Raw genomic sequence first — 24413 nt, 5'->3', positions numbered from 1 at the left:
TTAAAATCACAGCAACATGGTTTCTAAGATACATTTTGTAGTATAAACTTCTATACAGTTTTATGTGGGGCCTTCTATACTTATTTAAATGTTCGTTCTCATATTATAAAGCCTGTCTGAAAGTCAAGAGAAAAAATGTCTTTCACCACCAGGAAAAATTGCAAAGTCATCGTGAACAGGGGAAAACAGCACCCAAGGTCATTTTACAAAATGAACAATGATCTGGACTTACGTTGGTCATAGCCTTTAGACATGGGTGTTACTTTGTTAACTAAACATGTATAAAAACTTTGATTTTCTGTAGCTTAATCATTAGTTAGGCAATTATTTTCATCAGTGTGTTCTGCTAGCTATTAAATCAATGCCTTTTGATTGACCCTCTCGTTCCTAACTTGTTTTAGATTTATATTTATGCTAAAATGGATTTCTTAGTTTCTCTATATGGTAGTTTTCTTTTACATTACCAAACTTCAGGAGGGGGTGGGGCTTCCTCCCCATAACCTTCTCCCATCAGGAGTTGAGAAAATAAGAGTTATTCACTATCTAATGAGATGAAGCACTTCAGCTTGTAGGTACCTCAACTTTCTCTTCCGATGATCTCTCATTTAGGGAGGCCCTGTGGCGCTGGGTTACACTTGGAGTGGAGCACTGCTGGAATCTCCATTCATTCCTCTCCTAGTGCCAGCAAGCGAGGATATTATTTTGGAAGCTTGGAGGTTACCACACTCTGAATATGCAGCCCTCAAGAGGACAGTGCTTTGTAGTGGCTCTTGGCAGTTTAAAGTGATGTTTTGTCAAAACATCCTAAGGCTGAGCTCTTTGCAGTCTCAGCAGAACTCTCATGGCTCCAAAGACCAAAGTCCATTTCCCCTGACCAGCAGACTAGATTAACCCAGTATGGGGCAAGACTGACAAGAAGTCATATTCCTCTACCATGTTGGGGCTCAGGGGGATCTCAAATACATAGTTTCAACTGCCAAGTTTCCACTCCATCTTTTTAGTCTTTACTGGGAGTTCTCAAGGTCCATTCTGAGTCTAAGATCAGGACTGACGTCTCCTTATAATTTCTTGTGACAGTGCAGGTGAGTTGCTTAGCTCAGTATCTCTTGGATGTGGCATTAGCTTAATGTCTCTTGGATGTGTCATATGCTTTGGCTAGGGACCTGTGCGTTCTGCTACTCCATGTTCAGAATTGCATGGCTGAGGTCATCTCACTTTGGGGATGGTCTGCATTGTCTTTTGTTATATACTTCCTTTGACTAGTCTAGGCTAATTTGGCAAGCCTCCTCTTCTGTGTTCCCACTATTTCAGGGAAAGGAAGAATTCCTACAGGTGCCATAGGTGCAGAGCCAAGCATCCACTGCCTAACTTCCCCAGTGCAGTGCATGAACACCCTTGGGGATCTTCATTTGGTCTTCATTCTGTGGTTTGAGCCCTTGCTGTGTTGGATGGGGGTGGCTTTCCCAGTTTGTTCTGAAATGAGGGCTGTATTTTGGGACAGAAGATAGAACATGGAGCAACATACAATGACCTATCATTTTTTGTGTCCTTTCATTGGTTCATGTACTAGGTCTGTAGTGGTGAATCTGCTGCAGCCTGACCATCTGAATGGTAGTAGATGTTGCTGCATTTTGTACGGGAGGTTGTCTGCTCTGGAGGTCCATTATGGAGCTCCATGATGGCTGCTGCTGCATCTGGCCCTTTAACTTGTTGTCCTGTATCTTCCTTAAGGTTTTTCAGGCCTCTTTTCTACACCCCTACAGGTGTGGTAGGTCTCCTGAGATCATGTGGCCCCTTTCCTTAGGGTGTTCTCTAGGGTTCTGTTCTGGTCATTGGTTGAGCACCCCTCTAATGGCAGGATACACCCATTGAGTTTCTTCAGTCATCACAGCCTTTCCATATGTTGGCCACTTTGGCTGAAACATGAAAGGAGGTGATCTTCTTTGTATAACCCTTTATGGTTGGTTAGCCTGAGACTTCTGGAGGTAAGGGCTTCCCACAATAGAACCACCTCATCTCGGTTTTTCTTCTAGGAGCAGTCCATTCAGATGGGCTCTTTTGGTTATACAACCCTTTAGGTCTCCTGCTGAAGGTACACCCATTTCTTTTAGGAAAGTTGGGTTCTCCATGACAGTTGACCATTCCCCAGTAGAGAGGCTGCTTAATCTTGGCAACCAGGACATGGACACAGAACAAGCCCTTTTTGTCTGTGTTGCTTTTGCTAGAATGAATTGAGCCCCTTTCCTTGCTATGCTGTAAGGTGGTGAATCCATACATTAAGACCCCCTTGTTGTTTTGGGCTTCAGGACCAGGTGTGATGAGGCTTCAGATGAGCCTAGGATAGGTCTTTCTATCTTCTATCCATCCATGTCCCTTCTGTGGATTGTGTCTCATGCTGGTTAGTGGATCACCTTGGCTCCCTTTATTTTTTTGGATCTGAACACTGCATTGCTGAACTTTCTGGTCATTCAGTCAGGGTTGCTGTGTACCATGTTATCTTGGATTATTAGGTGACCTGTAGCATCTTTCTTCACTGGAGGACTGATAACAGTTATAATATTCATCGTGATGCTCACAGATCTTACAGTCACAATGGATATCTTTGTTACCAGCTTCCATGAGGTCTTTACTATACAGCCTGCAAGACATGCACTTCCCTTTACTGTAGCATTAGTCCCTTAAATTTATACTGCCAAATATGCCCTTTTTACTTAAAACAACAAGACAAAGTAATAATATAACAATATAGTCTAAAAGTAGCTTTACTTCTATTTATGCACGTGATTGATTTTCTATGAATCATAAAGCCTGGTACATTTAAAACAACATGTTTATATATTGGCATTTGATCGCTGGGTTAATATGACTTGGTCTAAAAATACTTTTTCAGTTAAAGTCCTGGGAGAAAAGCTCCAGTACAAAAATACAATTTACAATTAATGATTGCACTTGTTAAGAGTTATAAAAGAGTACAAAGTCATGAAAGATAATGGTACACAATGTAAAAGAAACGTCTAGTACCCCACAATACAGTTTTAAAAGAACAATATAATATGATGTGATTTTGTGGTAATATAACACTGACATGGAGGAGCTGTAATATACTAAGTTACAAGGAATTTAAGGTGAAAAAATAAAAAGGAGTGTTCATTACTGTATGTATACTATTTAAAAACAGCTGAAATGCAGGTTGGTAGTCTGACAGTAGGAAAAAGAGGAGGTAAAGGGAGAAAGGTAAGAAAAGAGAAAATAAAGCAGGAAGGATAAGTAAAAAACAAATACTGAGGGGGGATGCCTGTTAAGAGACAGTGAGTGTTATAGAATGAAGGATGGTAGAGTATATACAGATGTGAAAAAAGTTCCAGAGTGAAACAAGGAAACTGAAAGCTGAATTCATGTGATGACACCTTTGATTTTATAGGAAGCAGTAGTTTGCAAGTTCTAACTCTTAGGATGGGTTAAGCTAAGTTGGCTTAAGCAGGAGATGAACAGAAGATGTCTACAGCTTTTCTGCCTTTGAAGTCTTATGGACTTCTCAAGAGCCATAGAAACTGTATATCTGTGTCTGTCTGGTAGTTCTTATGCATCTTGACACTGACTGGATGGCTTGAAGCAGATTTAACTTCATCTGGAATTTATTTCTGGACCTAGAGTGTTCAATTTCATGTTGTACTTCTTGCTTTGGAAATAGTTCTGTAGGAAACACTCCTGCAGCACTTTATCTACAGAATGCAGATGGATGTCTTTGTACTGTATGACTTCTAACAGCTTTGACATACTTGCTTGAATGTGATCTGCTCCTTGTTTATACTCTTCCATCCTCTCCATAGACTACAAATGGTCTGGGTTAATCTGCTCTTCAAATCATTACTTCTTCAGGTGGCTGACCTACTTGAAACTGTAAAATTCTAACTCTGTACCTGCATCAGATTACATAATTTCCTGAAGTATTTGCCTAACAAATCATGTCTGTTGATTTCTTTCTGAACCTCTTTAAGTCTTCCTTAGTCCTCTGACATTAACAATGTAGTCAGTGTGGGCAGTTTACTCTTTACCTTCTTAACAACAAATTTCTTAATGAGAGGCTGAGTCCATGCAAAGGAATATTTCTTTATTGTAAAATTGCAAGATAACTATCCCCTTAGTTACTGATAATGCTCTTTTTCATCAGATTCTTTACTTCATGAATGGTCCTGTCTGTTGATCAATCATGGGGTAATCTGAACTCTAGTTGTGTGTTCACTCTCCTATTCTGGCCACTTTCCACATCTAGCAATTCCAGGGTGGGAGTTACTAGGACTTAGACATATTTCTCAGTTGATCCCTGGTTCAGGCAATGGGCATGCAGGGGGAGCTGCACTCAGGGAGTAAGACTGTGGCCGAGTCACCATAAAGGTTTGAAGCAATCAGCAAGTCCACTGCATTTCCTTTCCTGGATTGAACGGGTGCTCAAAGGGAAGGAACTTAGGAGAAAATCACTCATTGCCAGCAGTGTTGTTGTGATTCAGAGTGCCTCCGTTTCTTCACCGGTCTTGATCGTAGGTCAGAGATAATCCAGGAGAGATTAGTTGAGTTCACTAGGCCCAGTAAATGAGGACAAGCCATTGAGAGTAGCTGATTGGTCAGCTGTGAAAACCCAACAACTCCTCAAAAATATATTTTCAGTTACCCTCTTACATAGACTGTACAATATTAAGAGTATCTTAAGTCTTTTTCCAGTCCAGTTGAAAATAATAACACACTGATCAGTGAAATTAACAAGGACTTGAAGAGAATGGCTTTTGGTGGGTGTATTAGTCATTACCTGTTCCAAATGAAAATGATTCTTAGCTTGGTATCCGCATTTTAGTATATGGGCCAAGATATGAAAGGTAACCAAGAAGACAGTGGTTTACAGGTCCAGCGACGTTGACAGTAGAGGCAATGAGAACTACCATACTGATTTTCCCAGTGTGTGAGGCATGAGTCATAAAGAAGATTTTCAAAGTCAGGAAAGGATACATCATAAATGTTTTTTTTTTTTCTGACAGTAGCTAAGAGTTTAACGGTGCTATGGATTTCAAGTTCATCTACAAGACATTTCAGTAAATATTCTACAGTAGCAGGCAAAGTAGCTAACAGTGTACAAAAGAGATGGGATTTGAAAATTAAGAGGCAGCTATAATCTTCCAGAGGAAGTTAAAGTTTGGGAAATGGAAGTGAAGGTTTTGCAAGTTAAGTTTAAGCTAGGTTCAACTGAGGGCCTGCCAAGGTTGTACTGATGAATCCAAGAGAAGATGTTACCAATTTTTTTATAATGTTTCTACAATGATTAGAGTAAGCCTGAGACAGCATCAAATGGCTGTAGATGTATGAGGGGAAGCTTATAAGTTCTTGGATTTGACGGAAGAAAGGGCTTGAGGACCAGAGTTAACTTCTGTTTCTCTTGATAGTAAAAGGAGAAGTAGAACGAATTAGAGAAGGTAGGGCAGTTTGAGTACATCTGCACAGGCTGTGGTGAAAGGCTGTGTATTTTGAGGCAGAAAGATGGGAATGATGAGGTTAGTCAAGCTTTGGGGAATGAAGGATGCAGAGACGAGAAAATGTGACGAGTGTCTGAATGGTGTGGGAGTATGAAAATAGTAGGCTGACGTATACCATTTTTCTCGAAGCAGGAGACCAGAAATATCAGTGATTAGAAGAAACTCTTTGTACAGAATAGAAGATGTAGAGAATATGGCTGTTTGTGTCGAGGGATAACCACAGTGAACAGGACGATTGATAGGAATACAGTTTTATTGAAGAAAGAAGGAATTGGACAAGATTTAAGAGGAGAGGGAAGAGGTCTGAGTTGAAAAATATTAAGAAACTATGTTGAAGAAAAATTAAGTCAACAGATTCATGTGACTTAACATCAGTGTCACTCTTTAGATAAGATGTCATTGGTTGAGATTACAGTGAATGGGTGATTGAGATGAGAAACAATGGATGGGATAAGTGAGGCAGTAGGCTGACAGATAAAAATGTGGAAGATACCAGGTACGTACATTTAACTATCATCAAAAATCCATATCTCTGTTTCGATGTAATGAGTTGGTGAAGGACAAGGAAGAGAATCCAAATGGTGATGGGAATAGTAGAAGGGAGACATTGATTGTAGCTAAGCTTGCTGTCACCAGAATTGCTCTACTCAGCTGAGGAAGAACAGGAGGATAGTAGTAGCTGTCTATTAGGGAAGGGTTGGTGAAGTAGGAGGGATTTATGAATTGCATGTAAATGACTTACAATCAGAAATGACGTAATTAGGAAGGTGAAGAGTTAATGTGTAGTATAAGCATTGAAGTGAGAGAGTTAAGTATAAGGGTAGATAGGATTAGTTAGGTTTACTGCCATTACAGATATAATTTCTATTTAATGTTGGAAAATAGAAGACAGGTAATAGAATTAAAACCTATTATAAAATTACAGTGCATCACTAAAAGTATTTTTACCAAAATTTTACTGTCAATACTTTTATTAGAAAACTATAGCATGTGATGTTGTCCTTCTCATTCTGCTTCACTGATGGGGTCTTGGATCTGATCCTCGGATCCGACTCAGCTGCCTGCAACAGGCTTAATCTTCTGGGCTCAAGCTCCTCTCCTACCCACAATCCTCCAAACCTAGCCCAGCCTCCTCGGATCTCATTTGTCATTGATGTGCTCAGACGTGTTTCCAGTGCTCAACTCTCAGCTAAGTTATAAAAACTTGCCAACTTGTTAACTTTGCTAATTTTGTGGATTTATATTGTTAGCTAGTTAGTTACTCATTGTGTGAGTAGTTATTTCTAGCAGTTAGCTCCTCCCTTTCCCTGTAGCTTGCAGGGTGCATTAGGGTCCTCTTTCCTCTTCTTGTCTAGAGTATCTTAGAATCTTGTTGTAGTGTTAACTTTTTTTTTTACAAATAGTTTCATATATCTTAGCTTTGTTATAGCCCTTTTATTGTGATTGTCTGTTAGTAATTTTGATTTTTTTAGAGATGGATAAGCCTATGGGGTTCAAACAGTGATCCAAGTGCGAGAGGAAAAGTCTGCACTCAAACGCCCCATTTCCCTCGTGGAGGTTTGTGACTGGGAGGAGTACAGTGACTCTTATAAACCAAAAATAAAGTAATTAAACCCAAATTAGGGTCTAAAGAGTCACAAGTCGAAAATTCAGACCACCGCACACAGACCAGGCTGGCAAGCAATAGACAAATCCTTTATTGCAAACTCGAAGGACTTAGCGCTTTCACCATGACAAATGGCATCATCAGAGTAAAGAAAAGAAAAATCACAACCCATTTATATGATACAATACAAATTGATCAATTGAATAATTAATTGATTAGTGAATTGATAAAATGATTAAAGAAAAATAACCACATAATGAAAGATACTAAAACAACCTTACCAATGAGCCCATACAACAAATATTAAGAAACAATAAAAACATATGTATTAATTTCCGACCTGGCAAATTCATAAGAAAATACATAAACCTACTTGTAACTTCATTAAATATAAATATAAAAATAAAAATAAAAAAGCATTAAAATACTTACAAAAAACAATATATTATTGGATGATTTAATAAATAATTTAATGTTTAAATATTTTGATTATTTAATATATAAATATTTTAATATTTTAATGATAAATATATTAATATAAAATACTGTAAAAAACATATAACTCCAATCAATCAAATCTGGTATGATTTTTGCTTAAGCACTGGTTTCGAGGAAATATAATCATTTAATCCAGGCTCCTTCATAGCATTTAACCTCAGTTGCCACTCAACTTCCAAGACGGCCACCCTGTTACTAACATCACCACCTTGATCAACATGTACACGATCAATAACAAAAAATACAAACTTTTTGAACTGGGGACATTTGAGACTGTGCAAAAACAAAGCATTGTGGACATCTCTCTTTTTGATTGCTCTTACATGCTCCATAATCCTATCCTTTAGTTTACGAGTGGTCATCCCCACATAAAATGCATCACATGCACTGCAGGAAGCCAAATAAACTAGATTTCTGCTATTGCAACTACATACTCCAGGACAAGCTAAGGTACGTGGGAACCCGGCAACACATACATAGGTCCCTTCAGCAATAAATCTACAACATCTGCACACTCCACACTTTCCCATCCTTGATCTTTTACATCTACTTACACCTTCCAAAACGTTCTTCAGGTTATCACCTTTACTGAAGACTATCATCGGCGTCCTCCCAACAATCCCTTTGATCTCACGACTTAAACAAAAGTCCCAGGCATGCCTAATTGCCACACACATTTCTATAGCCTTTTCACAATACTTTAACACAAACACTGGGCCATTCTTGCCATTGTCCACATCACTCTTAACTACACAATCCATACCACTAGACAACATATTTTCAGGGGCAATCTTCTTTAAAATAGGCATGTATATAGTCCGTCTTTTTTTGTAAACTTCTTTTTTAACCCTCAACAAAAGATTTAAGGGGTAACCCCTGTGAAGTAACAAACCTATTAGTTTGTAAATCTCCTGTCTAAAAACATCATCCTCACTCACTAACCTTGAAATTCGCACCATCTGGCCTTTTGCCACCCCCTTTCTCTGGTGAAACGGGTGACAACAAGAGTAGTGAAGCATTGAATTAGAATAGTTCTCCTTTCTAAATAGAGTACTAGACAATCTCCCATCCACCTTGGCAATCTTAATATCCAAGAAACTGATACTATCACTATTCCATTGGTACGTAAACTTCAAAAAATCTGTAGTACTATTTAAATAATTCACAAAGTCCAAAGCCTCCATCTCGCTTCCATTCCATAAGATTAATAAATCGTCTAAAAATCTATTGTAAAGGATGATTTTGGAATTAAATCCAGAGGAAAATACAAACTGCCTCTCCCATGCCAATAGAACAAGATTGGCAAAAGTCGGGGCACATTTTGCCCCCATTGCTACACCCGCCGTTTGTCGAAACACCTCACCTTCAAACCTCATATAATTATTCTTCAAAACAATCTCCATGACATCTTGTAGCAAATTCAACCTACCCTTGTCAATTTTATTACTGGAATTAAGGCTGTCGTAAAACATTTCCAAACCCTCAAAATGTGGAATAACTGAAAAGAGATTGACCACATCTACAGTGAGAAAACTATAAGTGTCAGACCAAGCTTTCACATCCCTTAATCTCTCAAGACAGTGCCATGAATCTCTCAAAACATGGGACACCTCACTAAGGGCCGGTTTAGACAAAACATCCACAAAAGCAGCAAGGGGTTCAGTTTTTGAACCCCTCGCAGAAACAATAGGTCTGAAGCTAAGATTGGTATTCCTAAGGTGCACAAAGGTGTGGACAAAGATGCATGGAATAACTGGATACTTGACTGTCAAAAAATAGAATTCCATTTCACTGATAGAACCCTGGAAAAGTGAATCCAATAAAAACAAATCAATTTTTTGGTATGCCCTATTCACTTCATTAATAGATGCTCTATTGTAGGTGGCTTGGTCCCCCAATAACCCCATCATTGATGCAATATAATCAATCTTAGCCATGAGGACCATACCGCCACCCTTATCGGGCTTCATACATCTAATATTCTCACTTGATCTCAATTCTCTTAGAGACAACCTCTCTTCTCTACTCAAATTGTCTTCAAGAATATATTTTTGAGAAAAAAATCCTCCTAAATTCAAGCTCCAACAATTTTTCAAACACCGAGAATTCAGGGTTAAATGGAGGAATAAAAGTACTCTTCCTTTTTAAAGGGACCACTACGGAATTGCTAAAATCATCACAATCCTGCCCTTCCTTTCCTTGAAAAAAGACCTGTAAATTTAATTTTCTCAAAAACAGTTTTAAATTGATCAACACTTGCGCTATATCAAGCTTGAAATTAGGTACAAAATGTATACCTTTAGAAAATAAACCAAAATAACCATGTGTGATTTCCATCTCAGTGAAGTTATAAATAATAATTCCATGTTTTTTCGATATTTCCCTACATAAACACTCACCTAAAACAACATCACTACTACTACTCGTATAACTTTCATCAAAAACACTAGGCCTAACTGAAGATTGTTGCTGTACAAAACCTTGGACAATATTAGTTCCTTCATTTTCTATAATTCCTAAAATATTGAAATCCGTGGTTGTAACATTTACTTGTTCATAGGTTTGTCCATCGATGGCTACCACATCACCACCATCCATGACAATATCATCACACTTTTCAAACTGAATTACATTCAGCAAATAATAAGTTGTATCAATAGTTGAAACACTGGGCTCATTGGCAACACTAACTTCACTATCATGACACATATTATTGTTAAACTGTACATTGTTGTCATATTGAGAAACTACAGTTCCAAAAAGTCCCTCCTGAGACACTCCCCTCCCCCTCCCCCCCCGTGGAAACTTTGGTTGCAGACGCTCCGTCGAACGACCCTTGTTGTACAACCTCTCCGACCTTCTCAGTCCTTGAGGCTGTTCCAAAAAAACCTCCTCAGATATAGAATCACAATGTGAGTAGTTATTTCTAGCAGTTAGCACTTAGCTCCTCCCTTTCCCTGTAGCTTGCGAGGTGCATTAGAGTCCTCTTTCCTCTTCTTGTCTAGAGTATCTTAGAATCTTGTTGTAGTGTTAACTTTTTTTTTACAAATAGTTTCATATATCTTAGCTTTGTTATAGCCCTTTTTTTGTGATTGTCTGTTAATAATTTTGATTTTTTTAGAGATGGATAAGCCTATGGGGTTCAAACAGTGATCCAAGTGCGAGAGGAAAAGTCTGCACTCAAACGCCCCATTTCCCTCGTGGAGGTTTGTGACTGGGAGGAGTACAGTGACTCTTATATTTGTGAAGTGGTACAGCTTTCTTGGGAGGAATATTGTGTTATGAATTAAGGAGCACAGTGGTATGGGTGTGGCCAAGCATGTGCCACATACACCATTATTTACATAGGCATGTGCCACATACACCAGTATTTAAACTTATTAACATATTCTATTTTGTGCAATTAGATGTGGAGTAACTGGTGTACTGATACTAATTTATGGCTGCACATTTTGTTAACAGTATTTTATTTGATTCATAATGTCTGATTGGTGGCGATTTATATTTTTTTATTTATGTATGCATACATGTGTTTAATTTATTTGCTTGCCTGTTCATTCTTGCTTAAGTCTATCATTTCAGAAGTGTTTTTTTCAGTAGTGAAAAGATATACTGTCCAAAAACATATATGGTGTTTGGGGGTTACATTCTACAAGTTAGTATACAATTCCAACAATGCTGGATGCACCTCTTTTCTGTTGTTTATTTTTCTGCCACAAAAGACCAGAGGGTCCAAAGTTGCCATTAGTCTGCTTAGGGTGAGTAGCTGTGCTGTTTGTGCTATTGGAAAGTTCCACACACTGACTATGGCCACGTACACTCCTCTACTGGAGTAGCTGTTTCCAATGCCTCTTTGGTTTACTCTAATAGACAAGTTTGCAAAAGTCCTTTAGATCTGTGATACCCCTGTTCCAAGCATTTTATTTTTGGCCATATCTTAGATTTGGACTTCTTTAGGTAAGATATCCTTTGGATTCAGGCTTCACTGCATTTCCAGGTAGTCCTATAGCTTTTTCTGCCATAGTGGTTTGCTGCTTGATGTTCACCCCAACCACATGACCTGTCAAGGAGTGGTTACAATGTTAGGTATAATAGTGTCCTTAACATATCATTTAATCTCTGAAGAGAAGCCTCTTAGATGGATCTGAGATACCCTGTGTAGCTGTATTTCCCCTGCAAGCTGGGAAGTATACACCGGTATATCACTTGTTAACAATGGGAGGGCTAGATCTTTATTTTTGTTCTTGATTTGTGGGAGGCTGGTCACTAGTAACTAGGGAACAAACTGGCAGGCATGAGAGGACAAGCATGTATCTGTAGTCAGCATATGATGTCACAGCATGCATTCTGACAGTCATTCCTATGCCCTTATAAAAATGATACTCTTTTATGAAAAAGTACTTACTTTTGGTGCAGAAGACTGTGGGTTCCATTCCACACTAAGTAGTTGCATTATTTTCCAGTAATCGCACAAGGGTTTTGCTGCATTTCTGAGTTTGCCATCCTTCAGATGAGATGTTAAACTGAGGCTCCATCTGCCTGAGTTGATGATAGCTCAGGTGGATGTAAAAGACGCCACTGCACTTATTGAAAAGAGAAAGAGAAGTACCCCTTGTCAGTATAAATACCACCTCTGGTCTTCCCTGAAACAAGGCCATTGGCCTAGTAGGACTAATCCAGTCAGCAGTGTATGTACGTATGCATAAATAAATACATAAGTTTAAAAATTACTACACAGTTTAGGAAGGATTTGTTGTATTGACTTTGTTTTGGTAGCTTGGAGCTTCCATATCTTGCAAAGTTCTTGACTAATGTGTTTTGTATGACTTCAGCATTAGGTTGCACATCTCTTTGCTAAGACATTGCTTAAAATTTACTACAAACATTGCTAGTCTAGACAGTTTTTGCAGTAAATGAATTTACTTTTCCCCTGTTGGTTTAATTGTACTTTTTATGTCATTAAAGTGCTCATGGAGGCTGTGGTCTTAGTGTTATATGTGATTAAATCAGTAAAGTAATTGTTACAGTCACTTGCACTGCTAATGTATCAACAGCAGGAAAGGTCAATAAAACATGGAAAGCAGTGAAACTCAAACCCAGCTGATGTAGGATTAATAAGCCTAAAACAGGGATTTGGTTTTGAAGTAGACTTATTTTGAACACAACATGCTGTAAGTAGTACAAAATTATGTCTGTTATGGAGGATTTATAAACTTGTGATGACATCTAGCAGTGCAGTCACTGCAGGGACAGAGCTGACTAGTCAAAGTGTTGGATTGCCCCAAGTTGCTACACAGTACAATTACTACCTACTGATGATGATGGATTTAGCAGACTGAAAGCTGTAAACTATGCAAGGAACACTTCTTTACACATCTTATCTCCCACTTAGCAGCTACACCACATAGGCTGTCACAGACAGACACTTGTACACATTTTTGAACCTGACTGAAGAAATGGTATGCTAGAAACCCTTCTACCACATTGTAATGTGTGTAACAGTACTAACGTCATTACATTGGTATTTATAACATTGCCAACCCCTTTTGTACTGAAAGCTCTTACATGCAGCAGTTTCTCCCACTAATTCTAGAGATGTGAAGGCAAATTTTTTTTTTATGATTCAGACTGCAAGAAATGCTCTACCCATTGAGATGTAAGGCTACATAGTTGGTTTACTAGCTAATTTGGGCTTTAGAAAATATGAAAAGGGTAAGCTTAAACAGGAAGACGAGGAAACAGACGGTGAACTGATCTTGCATGCACCGATTTTCATCTACTTTGAATAATGATAGGGAAAAGTCAAGAACAAAGAATGTAGTTCCCTGAAGCGGTAGAGTAGCATTTCTTTCTTCTATACATATATTTACATATTTGCTTTTGTTACCAGAAAAGTCTGACTGGACCATGCAGGACTCTTTTTCATTGAAAGCCCAGCGAGTAAAGCTCCATAAAGAAGAGAACACATTACAGTAAATAGAGTATACATAAAATTTCCTAAATAGTAAAAAAGGTACATTAATAGTATACATAAACATCACTAGTGAAAGTATTCATAGTAGTGGAAAAGGGAGTGTGTGGAGAGATGGGAAAATGTAGTGAAATAAGTGTTGTTGAGTAAATGTAAATGAAAGAGTAGATAAGCTAGTGAGAGGGAGCAGATGCAAGTAGAAGGGGTAAGGTACCTTATGATGAAAGGGGAAGAAAAGGTAAAGAAATACGACTTAAAGCATCTAATATGGTATGGTTTATTATTTACCAAAGGACAACTAGGCACTGAACACATATTTCCTTTCACCAGAGTCTATTTCATTCCCTAGAGGCTGGCCCCCATACTTTTAACATATTAGCTATTTTAGACCTAGCCTGCATGGAATTTCACACCTCCTGGTACCCACAGAATTCCTGTCTGGACAGCTTTCGCCTGAGATAAAATTATGAGAATGTAGTTTTGCAACCTACCTGTAAACAAATGCATTTATCTCAAAAACTATAAAAGTTACAAAAACAAGTTAAAATATGAAAGTTGTTCAGCACAAACTCCTCTTCACAGTGGTGATATTAATATGTCGGCCAGACATATTAGTAATTTTATATTGAAAAAGTAATTCTGTAAAATGTAAACTTAATTATTATGGTTATGCAAACAGCACTGAAATAAACAGGACATGCTGGAGGGACAGATTCATAACCCAGAGGCTCCCTTCACTCTGGAATAAAATCCCAGTCCAGGTTAGGCAGAGTCCCTCATTGACTCTCTTCAAGAGGAATCTTGATGAGTGGATGGGAGATCGTAGGTTTACCCCGGGTATCACTTCTGTGTCACTGTTAGACAGAGGCACAGTATACTAACCTCAAAAAAGGGCATAGCAAAATTAATTTAAAATGGGTGGCGAAAGCCAAACACACTCTGGTTAGGCTTATAAATGCCCTAGGGCAGATAGGTTCATAGGTTCATACTAGGCTATGTATTAATATCTCTGTAACCATAGTAGATAAACCCCATCTACCAGTGTGACTTTTGTTCTTGTAAAATCAGTGTGACTTTTGTTCTTGTAAAATGTAGCCTTCAGTTTACTGCAAATCAGTTTTGTAGATGGCAGTCCATTTCTGAGATATCTGAATAATTATGATCTACATACCAATTTGCATATTTATTGGACAAATAATTGTAAATATTTGCAAACTAGTGCTAACTGGACACCAGCTATCAATGCAAACATTTTCAGCATTATGTATGCTTTCATATGATATCATGGAGTACCATATAACCATCTTCTGGATCAAATTATTAGTTTAATTATTAACATATAACCTATATTCATGATATTACTATACAATAATACACATTTTCTCTGGTACAGAGTGTATCACTTGTCTGAGGAGCCACTCCTAACCTCTATGGTGATTGGGTATGTGAAATACTGTTTTACACTGCATCCAGAGAGCTAATTCCTGAGATATTTGCATACATGTGATATTAATGCACACTGTATTACTAAATAAGTTTAAATATTTGCACATCAGTGGCAGGCAGACCATAGGTTTCATTCACAGCTTTTGCATCATTATTCAAGCTTTCATTTGATACCATGGATTACCACATAAACTCGTTCTGAGCCAGTTTACTACCAGAAATATTAATAAAACACATTCTCATAATTGACCAAAAAAAGTTTCACTGACTGACCATCCAAGGCTGGATCATCAAGCATTCTTGACCTGTTTTTGGATTAGTCATGTGAGATGTCATTTCACCATGGTGGGAGAGTTACTAGAAAAATAGGGTCTGCATTACCATTAGCACGAGCTATCAGTAGCCATATTTCTCAGCTTCTTAGCTGAAGAATAACTAGGGACGAGGCAAAAAAAATAATGCTGGATGAATTTTCTAAAGGATTTGAAAAATGAAACTTAGTCATCTGCCATAATTTAGCCAGTGTAACATTTATTCTACACCAAAATGCTAACATTCATTTGAAATTTGCAACTAAGAAACTGTTCATCTCCTCCAGAGTCTTTGAAACTACTGCCACCAGCAAACACCAAACTGCAACTTAACCCACTAATGACTGCTCTGTAATTAACACTAATGGTATATACATATAATAGAATGACAGTGATGCCTTTCTTTTCATCTTTCTAAATTTCTTGCGTATGCCGTTTAGCATTCAGTTTTCTCTAACTGATACACTCATTCCTGTCATCTGTCCCAGCTTATCTCCCCTGACACCTTACAACCAACCACAACACACAAAAAAGAGGTAAATAAATAAGCTTACTTGTACATGATATGTGAATACAGACCTGGGATGGGAGGAGAGAAAAATTAAGTCTGGCATAATTTGAATACTGAGATCAAGAACACACCCTTGATACAATTAAAGATTAAATGCAAACATGAGTCATGTTGTATACCTGACATAAATCTTTTTAAATAAACAGCAAAGTTACAGTTCATTTATTTCTGTATCCAAGATTTGACACAACAAACTATAGCACACTAAGTTACTGACCAGAGTTTCTATGGAATATGTTTTGCTGAACTGTTCTGCTCCCACTTAAATACAAAGTCTTCCATAATAGTATTGATAGCTTCTTGCTTTTTGCACTAACAGTTAATCAGGAACTATAGCTAATTTCTTTAAAAGCTGTCACTCATTTGAGCTTTCTCCCATTGCCCCTGTGTTTAATGGCGTTATTCTCAATTCTTGAACAAAGTTGAGAGATATGCCTCTAACTGAGGTACCAGCAAAGTCAGAGACATTACATCAGTTAGGGGAGAGCTGTATGAAAGAGACAGGTTGCTAAGAAATTATTTAGCAGCGTACACTGTGAAGCAATTATTATGCTAATGCCTGGCTAACTAGGAGAAGGAAAACTCATTGCCATTGTACTTGGTGCTGTTAAGCCCCTGCTATATCCATCTCCAATCTCTAATGACGAAAAAGGAAAAATATATAACAGATGGTCTGCTTTTATTATGGCAAGTGCAGGAACTGCCAGGATGGAAAAAAAAAAAATAAAACAAACAGTGAGTAGGAACAGATATCTGACTTCAGTGTGAATGAACCAACTAGGTTATCAGATGCCTGTCTACCACAGACTGAAACGTCCCGGCTTTTGCCTTGTTTCCTCAGACAATTGTAGCTGCTGGAATACTAGTTTCTGACATCTTTTTTTGTAAGGGAAACACAGAATGCAATTCTAATCTATGCAGATGGTGCTGTGACTGATAAACCACAAGGAAGAACAACCACTTTCCACAGACACACCTCTACAGTGTATGCTCCTCAGTCCAGTGTTAGGGATATATAAAAAGTAGATTTTCTTTAACTTTTTTAAATGTAACCACGTTTTTATGAATTATACAGATGCATAATCATGAAACTTTGTTTACTGCACTTGCGCATCTGTATAATTTTTACAATTCTAAAAGATAGCACTTAGAGTTAACAGAACACAGTTGTGCTTTAGGCGTGTTAAGGACTCATGGTTTACACAGTTGCACTGTAGATGCCGAGCATTGACTAATGCAGCCCACGCTATAGGTGCAAGTAAGTTAAAAAAGCATGACTGCTTTGGCATGTCTGTCCCAGTCAGATTCCTCAATGCACACCATGCTGGGCAGAATGAAATATCATGATAACTGCTTTAGGAATTTGTCTCACTTGCTCTTGCATTTCTTGGTCTCATAGCTCAAAGTATATTGCTGAAGAACTCACACAGCAAGATATCTGTAAATCCTTTTTGTTAATTTCACACACATTGGCATCATACAACTCTTGTACTTTGTGTGCTATTATACAATGCTGCATTATTTCCTTTCCTTGGGATCTGCAACTCTTTTTAAGCCTTTTATTAACCATAAACATAAACACACTCCAAAACTTAAGTGTTTTCATCACAAAGACTTCATCAGATGTTATACTTTCCACTGTGAAGCCCTCCTTTTAAATATATCAACCCCTACCTAATTAATGCTTATTATCCAATTAAGTATTTAAAGAAACAGAATAAAATGAGAAAGCATGTATAAAACCTTCAAGCAAGTGTATGTGAAAATAAACAATGTTAAACATGAATAAAACCAAAAACATTACAAAGTTGTACATGAAAAAACATCTCTAAAAAGATGTATAAAAGATGTGTTAAAATTCACTAGGTGACTGAAAAAATACTGAATAGTTAAAAAAATGACAAGACAAGCTAATATAACCATGACTGCCATCTAAATGGACCTTTACATGTGTTAATGGGTTAGTGGATTTTTCCATAGTGGACATATTATGTCATGCCTGGAAGAAACAATATTTTCATAGCCATTAAATTAGCCAGAAACAGTACTTGCAACTGAAAAATTTAACGTGTTTGTTATCTGTACACTGACAAAATATAGCTTTATACATGAAGGTATAGCATTTAATCATAATAGTAAACCTGTTCTCAGTGCATCATAGGTTCATAGGTAGGTACTAGGCTATCAGCCCAAGGGCCTACGTAAGCCTAGCCAACAAGGTTCCCTGTCTTATGCCACCCAAGAAAGTTATTTTCCTGTGTCACTGTTGAGCAGAGACACAGAAGTGATCCCCGGGGTGTATTTCCTATTTCCCATCCACTCATCAAGATTTTTCTTGAATAGTGCTAATGAAGAACTTTGCTTGACATAGATGGGTAGCCTGTTCCAGAGTATGGGAAGTCTCTGGGACAGGAATCTATCCCTCCAGCATGTCCTGTTTATTGTGGTGACAACGTTTAGGTCCCTAGAGTGTGTAGCTCGAAGGGACTGGGATTTCTTTAGGTGTAGCATGTCCAACAGCTCTGGGTTTGACATAGCTTTATATGTTAGGCAGAGATCATCTCGGAGTAGGCGATATGCTATGGAGTAAAGCTGGAGTTTTTTGAGGAGGTCAGTGTAGGGCATTTGTTTGAGGCCAGTAATCCTCTTTGTGAGGTACTTCTGTGGCCTTTCCAGCTGCTGCAGATGTCTTGTGAGGTACATTCCAAAAGGGGCATTGTACTCGATAATGGGTCTAATGAGTGTCGAGTTGAGGGGAACAATGACCTCTTTTTTCCTGTATGAGAACCCTTTTATGATCAGGTGTGCCACATAGAAGGACTTCCTGACTACTGTGGCAATGTGACTATCAAAGGAGAGACGACTGTCCACCTGGGTCCCAAGGTCTCATCACACATTCTGTGTTAAGTAGATTGCTGCCTATGTGGTAGTTCATGGGTAGAGAGTTTTAACTAAAGGAGATGACACTGCAATTTCTGGTATTGAGCTTGAGGCCATGGCTCTGACACCAGGCATCTGTCTCAGCGAGGCCCTTCTGTAGGATGTCCACATCATTTGGGGACTTGACTATGGCTCCTCATTTGCAGTCATCTGCAGACTTCATTAGCCAGAGGCCTTCTCTGTTAGCCTGTACTTCAGAGAAGTAGATACCAAACAGGAGAGGTCCCAGGCCGGAACCCTGTGGTACTCCACTTGTCACTGCTTTAAGGTCAGATTTGGAGTCTGCAACTTTTACAGTGTGGGTTCTGTCAGTGAGCCAGTTGGCAACCCATCTTGTGACATAGGGATTTATACCTAGTTTAGTGAGTTTAGCTACAATTCCAGAATGGGGGATGGTGTCGAAAGTCTTGACGAGGTCAAGATAGGCTGTGTGAACCACCTTACCCTCATCTATGACTTTGGTGACTGCCTCAAAGAAGTCGATCAGGTTCAGGAGGCATGATCTGCCTTTCACAAAACTGAACTGGGTGGGATCCAGAGTTTGGAGGTTACCAATGTATTTGTTTATAAGTTCCATGATGATACGTTCCATGGGCTTGCAGACCAGGCTTGTCAGGCTAATAGGTCGATAGTTCCCGGGATCAGTGGTGGCTCCCCCTTTGTGGAGTGGGATAACTGTTGCTGTGCACCATTCGGTGGGCACAAAGCCTGATGTGAGGCTATTATTGAATATGGTGCTTAAGTGGGGAGCCAGTTCATTCTGAAATTTGTATAAAACACAGCCTGGGATGTTTGTATGGTCCCACGGATGCTGTGTTTTTGGCTTTAGAGAGTGCAGCTTTTACCTGCGTAGTTGTGATTACAGAGACTGTGCATTCTTCCTGTATAGATATGGTCCCTTTAGGGAGAGGGGGTGAGGTAAAGTTAGCACTGAACCGATCAGCCAGGATGCTGGTGATATCAGTTGGTTCTGTAATTTTCATGCTTTAGTGCTGTAACTCAGAGTAGATCTGGGTGTTGCCATCAAGATTCTTGACGAAGCTAGAGAATGCTTTGTGGTTGTCCTTAGAATTAGTGGCAATTTTGTTTTCGTAGCTAGCTTTGGAGGATCTTATAAGGGATCTCAGCTTCTTACTGAGGCTAACCAAGGAGCTCCTCCACTCATGGGATTTTACTCTCTTTTGCAACAGTTTCTTCCTTCTGTTGTATAGTTTGTTTATGACAGGGAACTACCAGATTGGCTTCCTTTTTTTGGAGGATAGCGTCTTGGTTCTGTTTGGGATAGCATGATCCATGCACTCGTGTAAGTGCTTATAGAGTGCATTTGTGTAGGATTCAGCAGTTGTAACTGTATTGTCCATCTGCATGGGTGTCATGAAGTTCACCATTTCTATCTTAAAAGCATGAAGTTGGCTTTGGAGAAATTTTTTACTGTGGTTTCCTTAATGGGGGGTGGGGGCAGGATGTGGATATCAAGGGTGATTAGCTTATGGTTGGATCAAACCAACAAGGAGTTGACTTCAGGTGTGGAACACTGGACACTCATGTTGGTAATGACTAGGTCTAGGATATTGTTGCCCCTGGTGGGAGTGTGGATAAGTTGATCCAGGGCATTGGAGTTTATGAATTCTAGAAAGCGTTGAGTTAAGGAGTTGGTACATGAGTAGTTTTCCCAGTTAATGGTGGGGTAGTTGAAGTCGCCCATTATTAAGGTGTTTGGTTGAACCCTAATATTTTCCAGTACATCAAGAAAGGAGGAGTGGGAATCCTGGGGCATGGTGGGGGATCTGTAGCAAGCTACAATTTGGATTGCAGTTTTGCCCAGAGTTAGTTGCACTTGGATAACCTTGGATGCATTATGCTGAGCAACTAGCCTGGAGCCTGGAGGTGTGGATATCCTTAATGAATATGGACACACCTCTGCCTTTGGTGTTTCGGTCCAAGTTACATGGCCGAAAAGTGTGTTATGAGTTATAGCTTGGTAGTGCAGGGGTGCTGTCTGGAGCTTTGAACCAGGTCTCAGTCACTGCACAGATATCAATGTTCTCCATTTTAAGGAGTGCCTCGAGTGAGTGCATTTTGAGATTTAGACTTCTAGCATTGAGTAGCATTACCCTCAGTTTTTGCTTGCCTGATCTTGTTACGGTGGCAAATTTGTTATTTGAACCCTGCCTAAAAAAGGCACTATAGGGGCAGCAAGAGCTTTAGCCAGTATCTGGAATCCCAGGAGCGACAGGTGCAGGCCATCTGTGGCAAAGCATCATGGTCTGTCGACCATGTTATCCCAAGCAGACAGATACTGGATCCCCTTAGAATGACACCAGATGCTTAGTCAATTGTTGAAGTCAATCATTTTGTCCTTGTACTGCGGTATAATTCAGGGCGATGGCAGAATGCTACTCAGGGCTAGGGTCATACCTGCCTGGGCTACAAGATCGGAGAGCTCTTCCATGTCTCTTTTCATGTAGTCCAGGGAGGTACGTCTCAGGTCATTCACACCAACATAGACAATGACAGAGTCATATTTCTACTTGTTGTGGAGTGACCTGAGTGTGTGGGTTATGTGGCGGATCCTGGTACCCAACAGGCAGCTGGCAGTAACCTTCTCCTTGTTTAGCCTGGTGAGTGGGACATCAGTGTGCCTGACTATAGAGTCACCTGTGACTAATGTGTTGGGTACATTGTTTTGCCTTATTGGCTGTGGTTGAGTGGCACACTGAGTCTGTGGGCTATGTGTCATTTGGGTTGTGTTGAAGGATGGAGGTTGCTTGCGTTTCTGCTTTGGAGGTCTCTGTTGCTTAGACAGATTATTATTGAGAGCCTCCGCGAATGTTTTTGTGTTACTATGTGTAGATTTTTGTGGTGTAGATTTAGTGAGACTATGTGATGAGTGTAGTGTGGTGCAAATGTTTACCTTCTCCTCATGACTGTCAAGTTCAGTCTTGGTTGGAGAGAGCTTTATCTCCAGTTTGGCTAGATGAGTGCATCTCTCACAGGTTGTAGTGTTGGGTGGTAGGGGTAGAGGGTTGTCTGTGTACATGAGGTAATTTCTGCATTGCCTCAAGATGCCCAGATTCATCAGATGGACAGGAGAGAACACTGGGAGCTGACCCTTGGACATGCCTGAATAAACAAACTATTTTCCTCTAGATAAGTGAGAAAAGTGAGTACAAGAGCTGTTTTTCTCTAAGCAAGTGAGAAAAGTAAGTACAAAAACTGTTTTCCTCTAGGTAATGAGGAAGACTGAGTGCTATAGTAATTAGTTACTTATTTAGTGCTTACAAGTTCTGAACAAGTGCTGAGCACGAATAAGCAAACTTAAGTGCTAAAACTAAGAATCTGTATCTGCACTAGACAAGTTAGAGGACAGAAACAAGTGCAAATGCAGGCTTTCAAATCAGAAAGTTGAGAGAGATGGAAGAGATTGCCCAAACAGCGAATAACTACAATTTCTGGGCCAGAACTACTCCTTATTTGGTAGACAGGTTATCTAGTGCTTTCCACTCCCACTGATAAGCTAGAAGGCTTCCCTCCAACACAGAAAGGCTTGGGGTCTCAGAAGCTTACATACAGTCCTGGATACAACAAATCTGTATCTGGAACACTAGTTACAGGAAAGGTAGGAAAAAGGCTTACGTTTTTTTTTTTTTTTTTACAGAAAAGTAGTAAAAACAATTCACATGCAGTGCAAGCTAGCACACTTGAGTTTGTAGCAATATTAGACCAAACACAGTTTAAAAAATGCAATTAAATTAAAAAGGACTAAAAGCAAGTGCAGAAAGAGTTTATTAGGTAGAATGTGGTAAAGAGATGGGACTGGGGCAGGGCAGATTTCCAGCCCCCAGGTAGGGACAAAAAAAAAAAGAAGGTCTCTCACGGCAAGTGAAGATCAAAACAAAAAAGGTCTTTAATGCAGAACACAGTTCCACATTAAAGAACAGTAGCTCTGCACTAAACACAGAGCTTCTAGTGTTTAATGCATTGCAGTTCCGCATTCAACACAAGTAGCTCCGTGTTTAGCGATTTTTGATTGGCCCGTATACCGGCATATGGGCCAATCAAAATCGCTAAACATGGACTTCGTGTTTAATGCGGAACACAAGAAGCTCTGTGTTTAGCAATTTTTGATTGTCCCATATGCCAGGTATACGGGCCAATCAAAAAAAAAAACAAACAAAGCGGAGGCTGGCCGGGATTTTAACCGGCAGGGCGGGACTTGGGATCAGGCTGCTGATCTCGGGACAGTCCCGCCCAAATAGGGACGTCTGGCAACCCTGGACTGGGGGAGTGTCCCAGATTAAATCTACAGTGGGGCGGGCAACTGCAAAAGCCATCAAATTTAAACTACAAACCAAAAATAAGGAGGGTGGGTAGGACAAAACAGTTTCAACAGAGATCTAAGCAACAAGTAATAGTACAAACTCTAAAACCAAAAAAAATATACTCAGCTCTGTATATTTGCAGATCATTTTCTCAGAACAGGGAGACAACTGTTTCAACAGAGATCTAAGCAACAACTAACAGTAAAACTCTAAAACCAAGAAAATATACTTAGCTCTGTATATTTGCAGATAGTCTGGAAGGCAGTCTCTCAGAACACAGGTTCCAGCAATTAAAATCATTGTTAGGTTGCTAGACTGTAAAAGGAGTTGACTATGAATACATTAAACAGGCATTTACAATAATTAAAGGAGCGAAGCTGTTATTTTGTTGAACACGTAAATAAATCTATTCTTTGTGTAGCAGTAAATTACCAGTGTTTGAAGTTTTATGTTTTACCTCTCACTGAAGTGTATTGAACTGCATATAGTAGAAAAAAATAGTGTTTCACACAAAAATATTTGGTAGTTCCATTAAAACATAGGTCAGTGTGGCTAGTGAAAATAAAATTGAAACACCCTCTTTTTGCCTATAAGTACAGAAACATATCTTTAGCATTCATATTTCTGTTCAGTGAATCCCCTTTGCAAATGGCAGGATCATGGAAAAGTCATATACTTATCTGTGGGGATGGGTCTCTAGTTTGGTCACTCAGGCTGCACCTTCATGACCAAACATCTACATGCTGCCACATTCTTTTGTCATAATGTGTCCTGTTCGTGGATCTGTTACAGAAAATGCAACTGATAAAAATGTATGCATTAAAAGCAATATCCGTTACTTACAGGTTATGCTACTTGTAATACTAATAAAAACCTATAACGATATAACAAATGCAGTCTTGTATGATGCTCACCGATTTTTACTGGGATGCCAGTTGAGTGTGGCATCCGTGGCCCCTAATACATGCTTATAATGCTGTGGAGTTAGTCTTATTTACTTCAGGAAGCAGCTAAAGAACAGCATTGTGAAACAGAAGTCTGTTTCTCTGCTGTGTTTGCCATAAATCCTGTCATGATTTATGCAGAACTGAAGCTGAACTCTTGTTATTTGTTTAATTACCTTTTCTATCGCTGTTTCTATGGTACAATGCATGCCATTAAGCCTTGGCTATGAAGCCTACTGTGGGAACAGAACCATACCTGAAGTCACAAGCTGTATTCCTTCC

The 24413-nt window shown here is 39.1% G+C and overlaps 1 protein-coding gene across 1 annotated transcript in view; it reads right to left on the bottom strand.

Moving 5' to 3' along the window:
* The window catches only part of CSRP1 (cysteine and glycine rich protein 1), a 325730-nt gene that overhangs the window by 286145 nt on the left and 15172 nt on the right, over positions 1-24413 (bottom strand). The window lies entirely within an intron of this gene.

This window comes from Protopterus annectens, chromosome 7.part0 (genome assembly GCF_019279795.1).
Source record: "Protopterus annectens isolate FY-2018-M chromosome 7.part0, PAN1.0, whole genome shotgun sequence".
NCBI classification, from domain to species: Eukaryota; Metazoa; Chordata; order Ceratodontiformes; family Protopteridae; genus Protopterus; species Protopterus annectens.
Note: the sequence above shows the minus strand (reverse complement) of the source record. Positions and strands in the feature narration are given on the sequence as shown.